The following is a 17,465-nucleotide window of genomic DNA, read 5'->3' as shown; positions in this document are numbered from 1 at the left end:
CCAGTTGACATAGCCAAGAAGTGGTTACATTTCAGATCACAACTGTTAAATTTAAATAAATTACAAATTTCAAGATGTATTTCAGTAAAAAATCCAGTCACTGTTTAACTCCATGGATTTTCGGATGCATCAAATAGTGCATATGGAGCATGTATCTATGTTCGAACTGTGGACGAATATAATAAAGTTCATGTCGAACTTCTTACATCCAAAACTGGGTAGCGCCACTCAAGTCTTTAAGCAATCCAAGATTGGAATTATGTGGCACTTTACTTTTGGCACAATTGTATATCAAGGTCAAATCTTCTTTAACTTTACAATTCAATGAAGTCTTTTTTTGGTGTGACTCGACTGTAGCCCTTGCGTGGTTAAGATGTTCACCCAACACTCTACAGGTTTTTGTGGGAAAACGCGTTTCCACTATACAACAAATTACTCCAATTGACTCATGGAGATATGTCTCTACGGATCAGAATCCTGCAGACATTCTATTAAGAGGAATGCTACCCAACGATATTATTAATTCATTCTGCATTCTGCCTTAGGTTCATTTTTAATTGCCGAATTAAAAAATTCGATAGGCATTTTAGCCATTTGACAATATCTGAACTTCGCAATGCTAAAGACATGTTAGTCAAACTATCACAGCGTGAATCATTTTTTGATGACTATCAACAACTGTTAAAATTTGGGGTAGTGTCAAATAAAAGTAGGCTACTCAGTCTCACTCCTTTTATTAAAGAAGGAATTATCCGAGTTGGTGGAAGACTAAAGAACTCATCGTATTCATTTTATAAGAAACATCCAGCAGTGTTATGTCACAAGCATCACCTAACCAAGTTGATTCTTGAGCATGAACACAAAGTGCTTATACATTGCGGCTCTTAATTATTGCTTGCACACATCAGAGATAATTACTGGCCTATATCTGGTAAGAATTTAGCAAAGCGAATTATCAAAGAGTGCCTCATTTGTTTTCGTTTCAATCTCACTTCACCTAACCCTATCATGGGTAATCTTCCAAGTTTCCGAGTCAGTTTTCGAATTCCGTTCTCTGATGTTGGCATTGACTATGCTGGACCTTTTCAAATAAAGGATCGAAAGGAACGTGGTTGCAAGATTAGCAAATGTTATTTAGCACTCTTCATTTGTTTAACAACAAAAGCGATCCATTTGGAACTGGTCACTGAGTTAAGCACGTGGGCCTTTCTTGAAGCTTTTCAGAGATTTATTGCAAGACGTGGTTAAACATTGAATATTTATTCTGACAATGGTACTAATTTTGTAGGCGCATGCAATTATTTAAAGGAACTAGGTACCTTCCTAAAAAGCAATTCACCAACACTAAAGGAAAATCTAGAATCATCTTTTGAAGTTTCATGGCATTTTATTGCAGCATATTCTTCTCATCATGGTGGTTTGTGGGAAGCTGGTGTTAAAGCGGCAAAACATCACTTAAAAAGGATTTTACTTAACACAATATTGACTTTCGAAGGTCTTTACACAGTAATTACCCAGATAGAAGCTATTCTAAATTCACGACCTTTAACGCCACTCTCGACAGATCCAAATGATTTGCAAGTGCTCACCCCAGCACATTTTTTAATCACTTCAATCTGTTATTCACCCTAATTTACAGAATACTGCTATCAATAGATTATCTAATTTTGAGCAATTAGAACTTCTAAGACAACAATTCTGGTGGCGCTGTACCAAATAGTATATTTATAATTTGCAAACTAGACTTCAATGGAAGAAGAACCAACCGAACATTCAATAAGGGACTATGGTTCTTATCAAAGACAATCACTTGCCACCGTTTAAGTGGAAATTAGGTGGCGTTAATACCCTCTATCCAGGGAATGATGGTGTTGTGCGCATTGTATCGGTGAAAACTATATCGGGTAACATTAGATGCACTGTTACCAAACTGTGTCCGCTTCCAATTAGTGACAATTGACATTTAGCAAAGTTGAAATTGTTTAGAATTGTTCTAATTTAGTAAGTCTCCGTTATTAATAATTATTAAGTTAATTTTCATTTTTACTTCATTTATTTCAACTAACCTGGGTATTTTCATTTTTTACTTAGGTTAAGTCATGTTTTCTATGTTTAGTGATTTGTATTCCTCTAATTTTCATTGAAAGTATTTTCATTCTTTCAAGGTGAGGGGCATGTTAAGGTTTACGTTAATTAAAACACCTGAATCGTTTTTGACAGACAAAAAAAGTCACGTTGTTGTCAACTACTAACTAACGCCGTCAAATAACCCCTCCACTTTCTTTAGACATTAAGTGCATTTCTTAAATAAAGAAGTGGTTCACGATGGACTTCTTTGTTTAATTCAGCTATAAAAAATACAGTCCACAATTAACCCTTGCTGTTCCCAGCAGCAGAGACACTACACAATTTGGTGATCCAGCAGCGGAGCAGCAACATAAAAACACTCCCTCCATGTTAAACCAAACTTAAGAAATGTTCCTACCTCTATTGGTAATTGATATACAATGATCATTATCAGAATCAAAATTACAAGACTCAATTGCAAGCTTTAGGAAGAACTTTTAATCTACCTTCAAGCAATTTTTCTTTAAAATTACAATTCATAAAAATATTTTATTTAAATAGGTACGTCTCTGGTTCTGGCTTGCTCATTATTCTATACAACCAATAACTCTATTATTACTGTGTCAAAAAAAAGCCCAAAATTGTTCGCTAATATAGATATATGATCACTCACGCATAGCTTTGAGGCATCAGCATTACCGTCAAACCAAACAAGATAATGAGCATGGCAGTGCAATCGGTTTTGTTCGATCTTCTCTCGCTTCTTCCGTTTGACCTGAAATTATCAAATGACAGGATTTTATCGTACATCGATCCTTTAAGAGGATCAGTTTAATATGGGAAAATATCCAATAATCCAGTTATAGTGTACTATAGGAGCTGATTTAAAAATGACTTTGGTATGACCTGCACACACACAGTCACATATTTTCAGCAAGAAAGTAAAGACCATTCCGGCAACATCAGCGACGAAGAGATATTTATATCCATTAGCAAATGAGTGCCGGAGTTTACGATCCTATTAGTAATCATACAGAAGTAGTAAAGTTATTTCAAAGAATCTGCCTATAAAATATAGTTTATGAGCCGATTTACACCAGAACTTACAACTTTAAGGCACGAAGGCTGCTAAAGAGCTACCTAATAACGATGACGCAAAACGAGACTTAGACGCAAACTAGTCCAGTCGTGCTGTATGAGAATGGATGCAAAAATTATATAGAGGATGAAATTTTGACAGTAAGTTGTATGGGTTGAAAGAGTGCAAAAAAGAAAAATGCAAACAAAAATTCGTTTTTTTTTAGGGGATTATTGGGGATGGTCTTGGATTGGCGCTACCCCTTTGCACTTACATCTTTGACTCCATGAGATAAATTGTTCAGAAAAATCAGAGCTACCTTTTCTTCCACAGAGCCGAATTCATCCGAGTTGATTTAGATGGGTGTAAAAAGGAGGTGAAGTTTTAAAAAATTGGTTTTAAATTAATAACTTTCTTGGAAAAAATCCCACGAATTTTGTTCAAATAGTAAAGTTATAGCTCTCAAAAAGACGCGTACATCGATATATATATCGACTATGCAAAAAAATTTTGACACCCCCAAAAAAATTATCAAAAAATCCAAACAATTTTCATTTTGAAATAACTCGAAAACTATACATCAAAGAAAAAAGTGTTGGATGTACAGAAGGTGGAGAAATTTTACCTTCAATTTGATAGTAAAAGCAACCCTCAACTCCGTACGTAAACCACCCTTGAGGGGGGGAAAATTTTGAAAACCTTTCTTGGAGAAACTATCGACTGTACGATGTTGCTTCTACGCAACAAATGGAAGCAAAAAGTCTAAGCTATCAATTCTTCCACAGTGAAGAGGTGATAAATTGCAATTTAAGGGCTGTAAAATTAAGGGGCGCATATTAGAAACTAGTTTTTTCAAGATATCTCTTCGAGTAAGAATTTTTCAACTTTCAAAATATTACCCCCTCGGAATTTTTACCCATATAACTTATTGTCAAAATTTCATCCTCTATCTAATTTTTGCATCCATTCGACCATTTCTAATGACAGCACGACTGTACTATTCACTTAATTTATTTTTTCAGAATACTGTTGTCTCAATCCGATTATATCAGGAGGGGGACCTTATACAGTCAACAACGAGATAAGGATCTGGCAATATATCGGGGACATAAAAACGGATTATTATTTAAGCTAAGCCATATTATTAGATGTCAGATAAGATCTTGCAGAAGCCGACCAAGAGACAAGTTAAAGACAAGAGCCGCATCATCCATAAATAATGCATCAGTATATATAGAAAATCATGTAGTAGGGGACGTTTTACGCTTTCAATTATGTGAATTCAATTGGACCGAGGCACACATCTACTATATTTAGTCGCGTCACGGTTTATAGCACTTTATTCTCAATAATATAAACTTCTATCTTTTAGGTTCCATTGGGGTAGATTGTTTGGAAGCAGAGGTATCTGTCAAGTTGGATAAGTGTGATTGATTTTTACTTAAATACGAGTTGTTAAATATTTTATTTTCAATATAACACCATTTGTTTTATATTTTTTTTCTTTAGATATTTCAGTTTTAAATAGAGTAGCTTGGCTACAAGCTGACATCTATTGATATTAAGAGTTGTAATGCTTTGAACTCCAAGTAAAATGTATTAGGCATTTTATTTCCAATATAGCACAATTTGTTTCATAATTTTATCTTGAGATATTTAAGTTTTAATTAGAGTAGCTTGGTTGATGGAAGGGCTCTCTTGGCAGTTTACTGGATTTCAGACAGAATAACTTGGAGACTTATATCTGGATTATTTTGTGCCTTAAATAAGATTTATTAAGTAGTTTATTCTTAATATAGCGCCATTTAGTTTTTAATTTTATCTTTAGTGGTTCTTGAGATACTTGAGTTTTAATTAGGGTAGCTTACTTAGTGGCAGACATCTATTGATATGTTCACTGGAGAAATTGAAAAGTTGTATTGCTTTGGGCTCCAAATAAAATGTATTAGGCATTTTATTCTTAATATAACACAGTTTGTTTCATAATTTTATGTACAGTGATTTGTGAGATATTTAATTTTTAATTAGAGTACCTTGGTAGGAGAGAGAATTATTCACTGGATTTCAGGTTAAATAAATTGAAAAGTTAACTAAGATTTGTAAAGCACTTTATTCACAGCATAGCACAGTTTGTTTCGTAATTTTAACTTCAATTGTTATTAAGATAATTGAGTCTGAATTAGAAGACTTATATTGGGTGGAATGCATAAAAAGTAGTAGATGCTAATGCTTCGCTAAAAAGTATTTACTTTGTAGCATTTGCTTTTACATAAAAGTATCTACTTCGCTTATGAATTAAATACTACACTGTACGGCCCAACTGAAGTACCTACTACTTAAGAGAAAAGTATCTACTAGTGTCGCAGTAAGCGCGTGTCAAAGTTCTCAAAATTGACAAGACACTTGTCAAATCTCGTTTTTCTATCAGTGCGTCTATTAGTATTAAGTGTGTTCGTGTAATTCGGTTCGGATTTAAACTTTTTAAAAGTTCAGTGATTATAATACTGGTTTAACTATGAGTGATTCCTTAGATTCCGATGCAACAAAAGAGCTAGGACAAGATAAAAACGAACAAGTATTATTTGTTACTCTACTTGAAAGTTATTAAATTTTATTTGATAAAAAGATGACACCAAAAATTAAAAACGAAAAAGAAGATGCGCTAAAAAAATTAACAACTGGTTTTAATAAGATAATGGGAAAAAACCTAGACACAAAACACATTTTGAAAAAGTTTAATAACATGAAAACAAAAGTTAAGAAAATAGTTGACTTGAAAAAAACTAGAAATAAAAGAATTGTACTGACGGAATGGCAAAAAAAATTCTACGACTTATGGAATGTAGGAGAAAACCCAGTTTTACACAGAGTACCAGGTGCATGTCAGGCCGGTGTAAGCAATGAGATTGATGTTTCCTTCCAAAACAGTGAAGATAACTTCCTCAGTTCTAAATCTAGCTCCAAACAAGTTAAAGTCATGACACCTAAAGGTTCTACAGCAGCTGATAAGGAGGAGACACTTATTCAAGTACAAAAGACCTGTCTACGAAAACAAATTGAAGCAGCCGAAGTCCAAATTTCTGCTTCTCGAGCTCAACAGTCTTCAGCCGAAGCTCAGGCGATTGCATTGGTAAATTTTGCCAAAGCTGGTGGGCAGTTAGTTGACCATTTAATTAGGCGGGACATGTTGGATTATTAACAGGAATATAAGATCTACGTATGAACCCATAATTTAAATATAATATGAGGTGTAGTATCCATTTATTTCTTTTATAATTTGATATTTTGTCACAAACTTAAAATTGAAATAATTAGTTTATTTAGTTGTTACTTTTTTATACTTAGTTTATTATTGAACATTTCATAAGTTACCTATTTAGTATATGATTATCATAATAATAATAATAACTTAAATTATTAGGTATGTTAGTTATCATTACGAAATAAAAACTCAGCAACTTCATTTCTGCGCTGTGTACCTTGATTTCGAATTTGTGCTTGATTACCCTCTGGCATTAGTTCATTGGGATGCTGAACTTCCATTTCAATTCGATCAAAATCATGGTATGGATCTTGTAGATATTTAGCTATATTGTAAAGTACAAATGCACTCACAATATGTTGAGGAATGTTTTCAGTTTTTAGGCGAAAAGTATACTGGAGCATTGGAAAATGCCGTTTTAACTGACCAAAGCAGCGCTCTATGACACATCGTTCCTTTGCATGGATTAAATTATAATTTTCTTGCAATAACCACGGGGCAACACCATATCCTTCATCACCTAATAAAGCTGCTTCGTGCACAATATTATACATAATTCCATGCACTATGGAGTTTCGCCAAATTCGACTATCGTGTACGGAGCCTGGCCAAGATGCATCCACACTTGTAAACATTTCTCGGGCATTACAAGTAGCTTGAACATTTATTAAGTATACCCCTTTTCTGTTCACGTCTTCATCACCGTGAATAGATGGTTTTGTTATTTTTACATGGGTACAGTAAATAACACCTATAACCCTGGGCATTCGCTCACCACGTGCTCCCTCATTAATAGCAACTCTAAGCAATTCGTTAGTGTTGGGGAACTTTATCAAATTGTTTCTTTTTGAATAAATTGCTTTAGACACCGTGGCTAAGGTTCTGGAAACAGTGCTTTGATTGACGTGTAAATCACACCCACTCCTTGCTGAAATCCAGGATCTCCTGTAAGTAAAGTTATTTACATTTTTTAAATTACAAAGTTAATTTACTAGAAACACGTAAACTTCTCAAAAAAACCTCCATTTTCTGAGTCGGTGACAGGGCTCCACCCCTTGTTTCCACCGGTTCATTATCTTCTTGGAGAAAATAATGTCCAAGCCACTCTACATTTTCTCTGTTAAGTCTAAAATACCAAAGCGTGATTAGATGATTGGGATAGAAAAATCTATTAAATTTATGGTAATTACCTAAATAATTTTCGATATAAATCATCATTATTGTATTCTCTTCTTTGTTTGTATACTTTTTGACGATGCACATCTATAAAAACTGCCATTTTTTACTAAAACACTTTGATTGCTGGGGCCGAAGTTTGTCAAACACCAACTTCATTTAAACTGTAGTAAATACTACTATAACTTATTAACACCTTCTTCTATGTATCGCGTACATAGTAGTATATGCTACAGAGAGTAGTGAATGCTTCATTAGTGTAGTATAAACTTTAGAAATGTAGTACATACTTGAAGCATTAGCATATACTACTTTTTATGCATTCCACCCATTGAGCTATTCACTGGATTTCAAACAATATAAGTTAAAAAATTGTATTTGGATTGCATTAAGTCTCAAATAAAAAATATAAAGTATTTTATTCTTAATTGACACAGTTTTTTTCATAATATTATCTTCAGTGGTTTTTGAAATATTGAAGTTTTTATTAGAGTAGCTTGGTATAGTATCTTAATATAGCGTCATTTGTTTCATAATTTTATCATAAGTCGTTCTTGAGATACTTGACTTTTACTTAGGGTAGCCTGGTTAGAGACTGACATCTATTGAGCTGTTCATTCTGGATTTCAAACTAGATAACTTGAAAAATAGTATTTGGATTGCATTGTGTCCTAAACCAAAAGTGCAAGCCCTATATTTTTAATATAACCCAATTTATTTCATAATTTTATCTTTAGTCGTTCTTGATATATTTAAGTTTTATTTAGAGTAGCTTGGTTGGTGGCAGGAGTCTCTTGGGAGTTTAATGGATTTCAGGCTCAATAAATTGAAAAGTTGTATTTGGATTCCTTAGTACCTTAAAGAAGATTTATTGAGTAGTTTACTCTTAATATAACCCCATTTATTTCATAATTTTATCATAAGTGGTTCCTGAGATATTTAACTTTTATTTAGGGTAGTCTGGTTAGAGGCTGACATCTATTGAGCTGTTTACTGGATTTCAAACTGGATAAAATGTCAAGTTCTATTTGGATTGCTTTGTATTTCAAATAATATTTTTAAAGCATTTTATTTTTAATATAACCTAATTTGTTTTGTAATTTTACCTTCAGTGGTTCTTGAGATATTTGGCTTTTATTTAGGGTAGCCTGGTTAGAGGCTGACATCTATTGAGCTGTTCACTGGATTTCAGATGGATAAAATGTAAAGTTCTATTTGGATTGCTTTGTATTTCCAATAAAATTTGTAATGCATTTTATTTTTAATATAACCCAATTTATTTTATAAATTTACCTTTAGTGGTTCTTGAGATATTTAAGTTTTAATTAGAGTAGCTTGGTTGGTGGCAGAAGTCTCTTGGAAGTTCAATGGATTTCAGGGTCAATAAATTGAAAAGTTATATTCGGATTACTTTGTGCCTTAAATATGATTTCTTAAGCAGTTTACTCTTAATATAACACTATTTGTTTCATAATTTTATTATTAATAGTTCTTGAGATATCTGACTTTTACTTAGAGTAGCCTGGTTAGAGACTTGCATTTATCAAGCAGTTCACTGGATTTCAAACTGGATAAGTTAAAAAGTTCTATTTGGATTGCTTAGCATTTTAAATACAATTTTTAGCAGTTTATTTTCAATATTACACAAGTTGCTTTATAATTTTATCTTCACTGGTTTTGGAGATATTTAAGTTTTAATTAGAGTAGCTTAGTTGATGGCAGGAGTCTGTTGGCAGTTCACTGAATTCCTGGCTAAATAAGTTGAAAAGTTGTATTTAGAATAATTTGTGCCTTAAATAAAATTTATTAAGTAGTTTACTCTTATTATAACGCCATTTGTTTCATAATTTTATCATTAGTGGTTGTTGAGATATTTGAGTTTTACTTCGAATAGCTTGGTTAGAGACTGACATCTATTAAGCTGTTCACTGGATTGCATTTGAAATAAGATATTTAAGGCATTTTATTTTTAACATAACACCTGATGTTGCTTCATAATTTTATCTTCACTAGTTTTGGAGATATTTAAGCTTTAACTAGAGTAGCTTAGTTGATGGTGGGAATTTCTTCGCTGTTTACTAGATTTCAGGCTGAATAAGTTGAAAACTTGTTTCTAGATAACTTTGTGCCTTAAGTAAATTTTATTAAGCAGCTTATTCTCAATATAACGCTATTTAGATCATAATTGAATTTTTAGTGGTTCTTGAGATATTTGAGTTTTACTTAGAATAACTTTAAAAATTTCAGAAATGTGGATTTTTTTTAAAGACGCTAAACCAGGTGTCCAATAAATTTAAATAGAAGATCTGCACACGAATTTTCAAATGTGTAAGTTGAGCAGCTTTTGAGATGTGAACAGTTTTTGAAATTATTATGAAATAAAATCATCCCAAAAAAATCATTTTTTAATTTAATGATCTATTGAACTGTTTACTGGAATTTAGACTGCATAAGGTAAAAAGTTGTATCTGGATTACTGTGGAATTTAAATAAGATATATAAGGCTTTTTATTTTTAATATGACACCATTTAGTTCATATTTCCATCTTCAGGGTTCTTAAGATATTTGTATCAGTCAGATATCTACTGAGCTACACTGCATTCTCTCCAATCTGATGAATATTTTCTTTTATGTAATTGACCATATGCCTTAGGTTGAAGAATCTGTATATTCTCCACTGCACTTTGAGCCATTACAAAAAAATCTGGAGTAGCTTAAACCGTTACCAGCCAGAAGTAGTTTTTCTAGGGATATGAATACACTTCTTATTTCATCTAGGTATCTAAGAACTGCAGCTAAGTGAAAGAACTGAACTGAGTTACTAAAAAAATATCAGGTAGTATGAAGCATCTTGAATCGCATTAACTATTGAATATACATATTGAATATACTTTCTCATTGCTGAATTAGTACTTTTTAGGACTTTCATTTTCTTCTTCGGTTAAATATAAGGTCGTTTTAGTTAAATTTAACTCAGCGCATAATGACGCTTTGATGCTACTTTTCGAGTTATCGGATTAAGGAAGTAAAGAGGTATTTTCACTTTGAGTCAATCAGCTCTATATATTAAGGCACTGTGTTGCTTGTTTTTTTGAAGGTTAACTAAACGAGAGTTTTCGGAGAAAAACATTTTTAAATAAAATAATTTCAAGATAGTGACACTTCCGGTTAAGTCGACGCTAATTTTGTTATTTTAAATATCACAGTTTTGGATTTATCATGAAGTTCTAAGAAAGTTGACAAGTCACAAGACCTACTTTACCTACAATTGACCCTATTAACAAAATTCCCAAATAATTTAAATTTTCTTTTAATAAAAAAGTCAGGAAAAATTAAGATAAGAATATAAAAATTATTTCACTCGGTTGAGTAAAGTGTGTCATGTGAATCCACAAATTTCTTGCAATTTTACGTGGAATTGAAAAATGCACTAATATACAGGAGAACTCGTTTAAAAAAAGATAGTTTGGAAATTCCCTCTACTAAGCAACTGAATTTTACTTCTCTAATGGTACTAAATATCATTTTAAAAACCAAGAAGGAACGCACCATATCGCATGATTTTGCATGAACGCATTTTTTAACTTTTTATGAGTTGATGGACAAAATATACAGAAAAGTCATTTGGGATGTGATATTTGGATGTCAATTTAAGCCCTAAAAATGACTAGACTTAACGTCTTCAAGGCGTTAATTATTTGCTTCCTAAAAATCTTACAATACTCCAAGGAATCAAAGTGTTTCAAATTATTATTAAATTTATTTGTAAAAGATCCGAGAATCTACGCCTATGCACCTTCTAATAGTTACTACTTAGTTAGCGTGGTCGTTCGAGCACGTATAGGTACATAGAGTATATGTTATGCACCTGGTGGCGCCATTTGCATTTTTTCACATATTTTCTGATCGAGGTTTATTTTTATCGTGTCACTCCTCTCTAGTAATTGCGCTACGAGGTCTAAAAATAACTTTTGCTTTTGCTCTTTTTCTCGGTCTCCCGAATGTTATCCCCGGCATTATCTACGTAAAAGCCGAGAAAGGACGTGAAACGAGTAAAATGCTACATTAAGTGAAATAATGCAGTTTTTTTTTTTGAAAAATCTATTTTTGGATTAAATTATACTTTTTGGTCTTCCCCTAGCATATATATGGATAAGAAGTAGAAAGTGCCATCAGATATACTTAAGATCGCATTATTATCTGTTGCTATAGAACAAGAAACGAATATTTAAGAAACTCTAGTGGAACAGTTGTCGTTATATACTGGCTACCCAATAGTGTGATAATTTATTTTAAAAACATACTTACAATCAAACGCTGCCAAAAAAATGTAGGATAATAAACTTGGAGGAAAAAGAGGTATTAAAAATAAACAGCTAATTCAGTTCAAAGAATTTATTTAATTAAGTGCTCAAAATGTGCCCTGTTATTGGCCACACAATTTTACATAATATTTGGAAATGGGAATATATGCATGCAAGCTGGAGTTCGATTTGAATCAGACTCGCATACACCAGAACCCAAGGAAATAGACGGAACAAACTATATCACTTGAAAGAAAAGGATAGAATATGCATACACTCAAGTTCCCAGAGGAAAATCTTGAATAACTGAACAAGCCTCATCTTCCAGATTATCAATAATTAGCACTGCAGGCATAATAAATAAATTAATCACACTTTTCCTAATAATAATATCATAATTTTTATTGTTAAATTTAATTGTCCTAAAAGAAACCTACGCGTTACCAGAGATCTCGCATCACTAAAAAATTTCTTAATATAAAGGCACAGATTGTAATTACTGGAGAAACTGGGTATCCATCATATAAAATTGACGTAAGGTCTAATGTCGTCCTGGTAACCTTAAAGGGACGTGCCCAGAAGCTTCGCACAATCTTGATATTCTTCAATTTATCAACATTTTTTACATTTAGGTTGTAATATTTTGAATTTAATTTGAGGCTAATAACTTATTTACAGAGCACCAATTTGGATTTCGCGGCTATGCAGTGAAATACTTTTGCCAAAAAACATTTCACTGCAGCCCTGTTCTGTGACCTGAGTAAAGCCTTCAGTTTCAGAAACTTTATGCTTACAATTTTAATAACAAAATTGCAGATTTAATTAAATCTTATTTAGCAAATAGGCGCCAGATGATAAACCTGGGGTGTCTCACAGCGGTAGAGGGAGTAATAATACTCTCTCGATACTGGGACCAATCATATTTCTAATATATATATAAATGACATTCTAATATTTATAATAAACGTTTATAACGGGAGGATTTCTTGGGGTAATCTTGGTTACTTAATTACAAAGAGGACCTCATACCTGAAAAGTAAATGCAAAAGTATTTAACAGTATATAAGGAAGGATGTATCGCATGAGATTCTGCGCAATGCCTATTTTGCTCTCATTTAGGCACACTTATTCTATGGGATCGTGGCATAGGGTCACTCATTGTAAATTGTCAACTTCTAACACTTTTAAGTTCATCATGTTTATCTATATATGTTTGAAAACTTATAAACAATAAACTATCGAGTTCATGAATTTAGATTTTAATATGTATGTACCAAGTGATTTTTCTTCTCCTTTTTATTGTTAGCACTACAATGTGGTACAATGGGTCTTGGCTGTGTTAACGATTTGCCTTCATCGGTCTGTAGATCTTTTAAAATGATCTCCCTCCATCTGGGTCCCTCCCGCTCCAGTAGTCTCTTTCTTGCTGGACATCCTTCTCATTCTATCTTGATCAGTCAATCATCAGGTGGTCGTATTTGTCCAGCCTATTTCAGACACTGGTATTTAATTGATTTTACTATGCCCGGCTGTCAGTATAGCATTTGTCCTTAGACAATGTTGGTCCATGCTTGGATCCTTGATGGAGCCCAATATTCTGCTTAGAATTTTCCTTACAGCCCGCTTTAGTAGAAATTAATTGTGTTTTGAAACATCTCACAGCCATACCACATGATCGGTTTGATTACAGTCTGGTACAGTTTTGACATCCATCCACACCGTTCTGGACTGCATGAGGTCTCGCAAGGCAAAGCAACATCGATTGCCACTGTGTATTCGTGCTTTAATCTCTTTGTTGATGTTGTGTGAGCAGATCGTGGCTGTAAGGTACTTAAACTGTCTGAGCATTCACAGTTATACAATGTGTCCGCCCTAAAATGTCCCCACCGATTTTCAAAAAAAAATTGTTTGATAGGGCTCGACAAAGATGCATCGACAATTTTTGGGCACATGCAAAACTAGTTCTAGGGTCGTACTTATGGGGCTTCAAACGGGGTCAAATTTTAGAAAAATTTATTAGGGCATTTTTTAGAAAAAATGCATAACTAAAAAAACCCAAATGTTTACCCTTACATTTTTTAATTTAAAGCGTTTAATTTTAACACAAATTTTGTTACAATAATGCCTGGTTATAGTTTAAAGCAAAAAGTTGAAATCATAGGATTGGCAGAAGACGGCAATCGTAGTTTCCGAGAGGCTGCAAAAAGAATTCAATCGCCGACATCCTGGAACACAAATTAACCATAAAAAGGGTTGCTAAAATTAATAGACATTTTGATCAGCATTGAAGCATTACGACTGCAAACCAACACTGGGGTTGTCAACGTCGTCAACCAAGAAGGGATGAAAAAAATGTTTAGACCCAAGATCAAGCCCAAGAGATGTTTTCCAAAATTTAAATGCATCAAAAAGATGTTGAACGTAAAAGCCAGTATTCTTTTAAAATAAATATTTTTTAATATTTATTGAAGAATAAAACATTCGGTCTGTTTTTTTATGGAAACCCAAACGCCGCTGGTTTTTTAAACTTTTTACAAAGTGATTTTTCGAATGCCATTGACGAACTTATCGAAGATTAAGATATCGAATATCTTCAAAAGTTGCATTTAAAATTGGATGGGGAAAAAACGCTCGACACGTCAATTGAGATTGTAAATTGCGCATTTTTTACAATAAAAAGTTTTTGTGCAGGTGTTCAATGGGACACCCTATGTGTTATTATATTTTTGGATTCTCCACAAAATTCCAAACATTTTGATGTATCACAAGCCATACCTTTATTCACCTGTTTTTAAGTTTTGATTTTTTATTTAAAAAATGTTTTTCTTCAAAATCAAAAAAAAAATCAAAAAATATGCGTTTCAGGAAACAGTTTTTTTTTCGTAATGTATTTTATGAATGTCCTATAAAATGTGGCATTTTTATAATTTTGACATTTTATAAATTTTGACATTTCTACAAGTCGTGCCTTTACTGTCGGATAATCAAATTTAAGTTTCTTTTAATTTTTTTTACGAAATGGGCTATTTCAGTGAAAAGCACAAGATTGAAATCTTAATGATGATTAAGTACGGAGATAGAACAAGAATCCAAAATGAAGTTGTGCATTTATTCAGAGAGAAGTATCCTGATTTACCAACCTCATCTCAAAGTACTATAAGCAAGATTGAAAAACAGTTTCGGAAAAATGGTCATGTAAGAACAATAACTAGTTCTCGTCGATCTGCACTAATGAAGACACCAAAATTAATGTGTTATTAGCCATTAAAGAAAATCCCAATATTCCCACTAGGCAGATAGCGCGCGAATTGGAAGTGAGCCAGTCTTCAGTAGCTTCTTGAAGCAGAAAAATGTCATCCCTATAAACTAACAATTCTCAAGGAACTCAATGAGGAATGAATTAATGCAGAATAATAATTTTATTACAGAAAACATTCTCTTTTTCAATGAGGCGACATTCATGCTAAACGGAGAAGTAAATCGTCAAAATTGCCTTTATTGACCACAAGAAAATCCATGTTGGATGAGGAAAGGCCACACTTAACACCCAGAAAAAGTAAATGTTTGGGCAGGAATTCTAGGTCAGCAAGTTATAGGCCTAATTATCCTCGAAGAAAATTTAACTGGAGCAAGATACTTACAGTTTTTACAAGAAGAACTAACTCCAAATCTAGCTGTTCTATTCCCTGATCCAATAGAAGCTGATATGCCGAATAGAAACGTCTGGTTTCAGTGTGCCTCCCCATTTTGCAAAACCTGTTCGAAACTATCTCGATACTATTTTTTTCAGGCAGATGGATTGGCAGGAGAGGACCTTTTGAATGGCCACTAAGATCGCCCGATTTGACTCCGCTGGATTTTTTCCTATAGGAAGTGTCGAAATATTTCTCCAGAATGCATAAGAAACGTTAAAAATGAATTTGTAGTACGTTTAGGGTATTGGCAAATAGTAAATAGTTTACATTTTGAACACCTATTAAAGCAAAAGATTTAAAAGAACCTTCTTTAAGTTTATGAAATACGTTTTCTTTAACGCGCTGTATCTTAAAAACAATCGAATAAAGGTATGGCATGTGATACATCAAAATGTTTGGAATTTTGTGGTGAATCCATAAATATAATAACATATAGGGTGTCTCATTTAACACCTGTATTAAAAATTTTTATTGTAAAAAATGCGCAACTTACAATCTCAATTGACGTGTCCGAGCGTTTTTCCAAACACGCCCCAAATAATTTATTATCGAATTTTTTCCAAGTTACAGACTCGCACTGTGTACAGGGTGTCCCCTTTCAAATGTTTATAAATGCTAGAGTATATACAGAAACCATAAAGAAGTAGTTTGAGATAGGACACCGATGGTTGGAAGAGCGCCCTTTCCAAAATACAGGACATTGAATTTTTTCAAATAAATCAATTTTTTTCCTCTGTATTAAAAACGCTTACAGCAATTTGAATGAAACTTTTAGATTTTCAATGATAGGTGGTGAGGCAACTTTTTGAGGAATTGAAGGGAATTTGACATGTCCAGGGACGTAGGTAAAAAAAAAGATACGTCACTGTTTTTTTGAAATATTTTGTTCATTTTTAATAAAACAAATCCTTTGCATTTTTGCGCTCCGACGCACCGTGTTCGTGTAAAAAAATAAAATCCATACAAGGATCCTTCAAAAATTTTTTGTCACAATGAAAATTTTATTATCAATAAAAAATAAATAATTTAACTAAACAATAAACAATTTTAATTTAAAAAGAATGAATAAGAGAATAATTTAAACAATAAAAAATAATAATTTAAACAATAAAACAGTGGCGTATTTCCCTGTTTTTTTTTATAAAAAAATTAACGTGCATGTGCTGCAAGTCCGTCCCTGGACAAGTCAAATTACTTGCAATTCCTCAAAAAGTTGTCTCAACATCAATCATTTAAAACCTAAAAAATTCATTTAAGTCGCTTAAAGCCTAAGCGAACATTTTAAAAGATCAATCACAGTCAACACCCTGTATTTTGGAAACCAGGCATTTCCGACCATCGATATCCTATCTCAAACTGCTTTTTTATGGTTCTTGTATATACTGTAGCATTTTGGACTATTTGAAAGGGACACCCTGTATATGGAGGGATAGTAGTATTAATTAAAGTAGTTCTTTGTGGAGTTGCTTTCCTCCATACTTTAGGAATTCTGGTGGTATTGTGTCGCATCCAGGAGTTTTGTAATTTTTATGTTTGTTGATTGCCAATATTATTTCTTGCAAGCTTGGCTCCTCTACGTCTTTGGAACAAAAACAAGTGTATTTTGTATTTATAAATTTAACTTGTAAGTTTTTCCAGATATATATTTGATATTCCCTGACTTATTTGAACGATTATTTTATTTTACATGAATACAAATTCTTCAATAGTACAAAATTCTATTAATATGTCCGTCACTTTAAAATGATCAGGACACCAATTAAATCTACTTTTCAGTTAGAATTTTAATGATTCTCAATGACTCCTAATTGAATTAAGATAATTTCAAAGTTTATCTCGATCACGTACACGTAACGATAAGAAGCAGAACGTGCCATCAGAT

This window comes from Anthonomus grandis, chromosome 1 (genome assembly GCF_022605725.1).
Source record: "Anthonomus grandis grandis chromosome 1, icAntGran1.3, whole genome shotgun sequence".
Lineage (NCBI taxonomy): Eukaryota > Metazoa > Arthropoda > Insecta > Coleoptera > Curculionidae > Anthonomus > Anthonomus grandis.
This window is presented reverse-complemented; position numbering follows the sequence as displayed.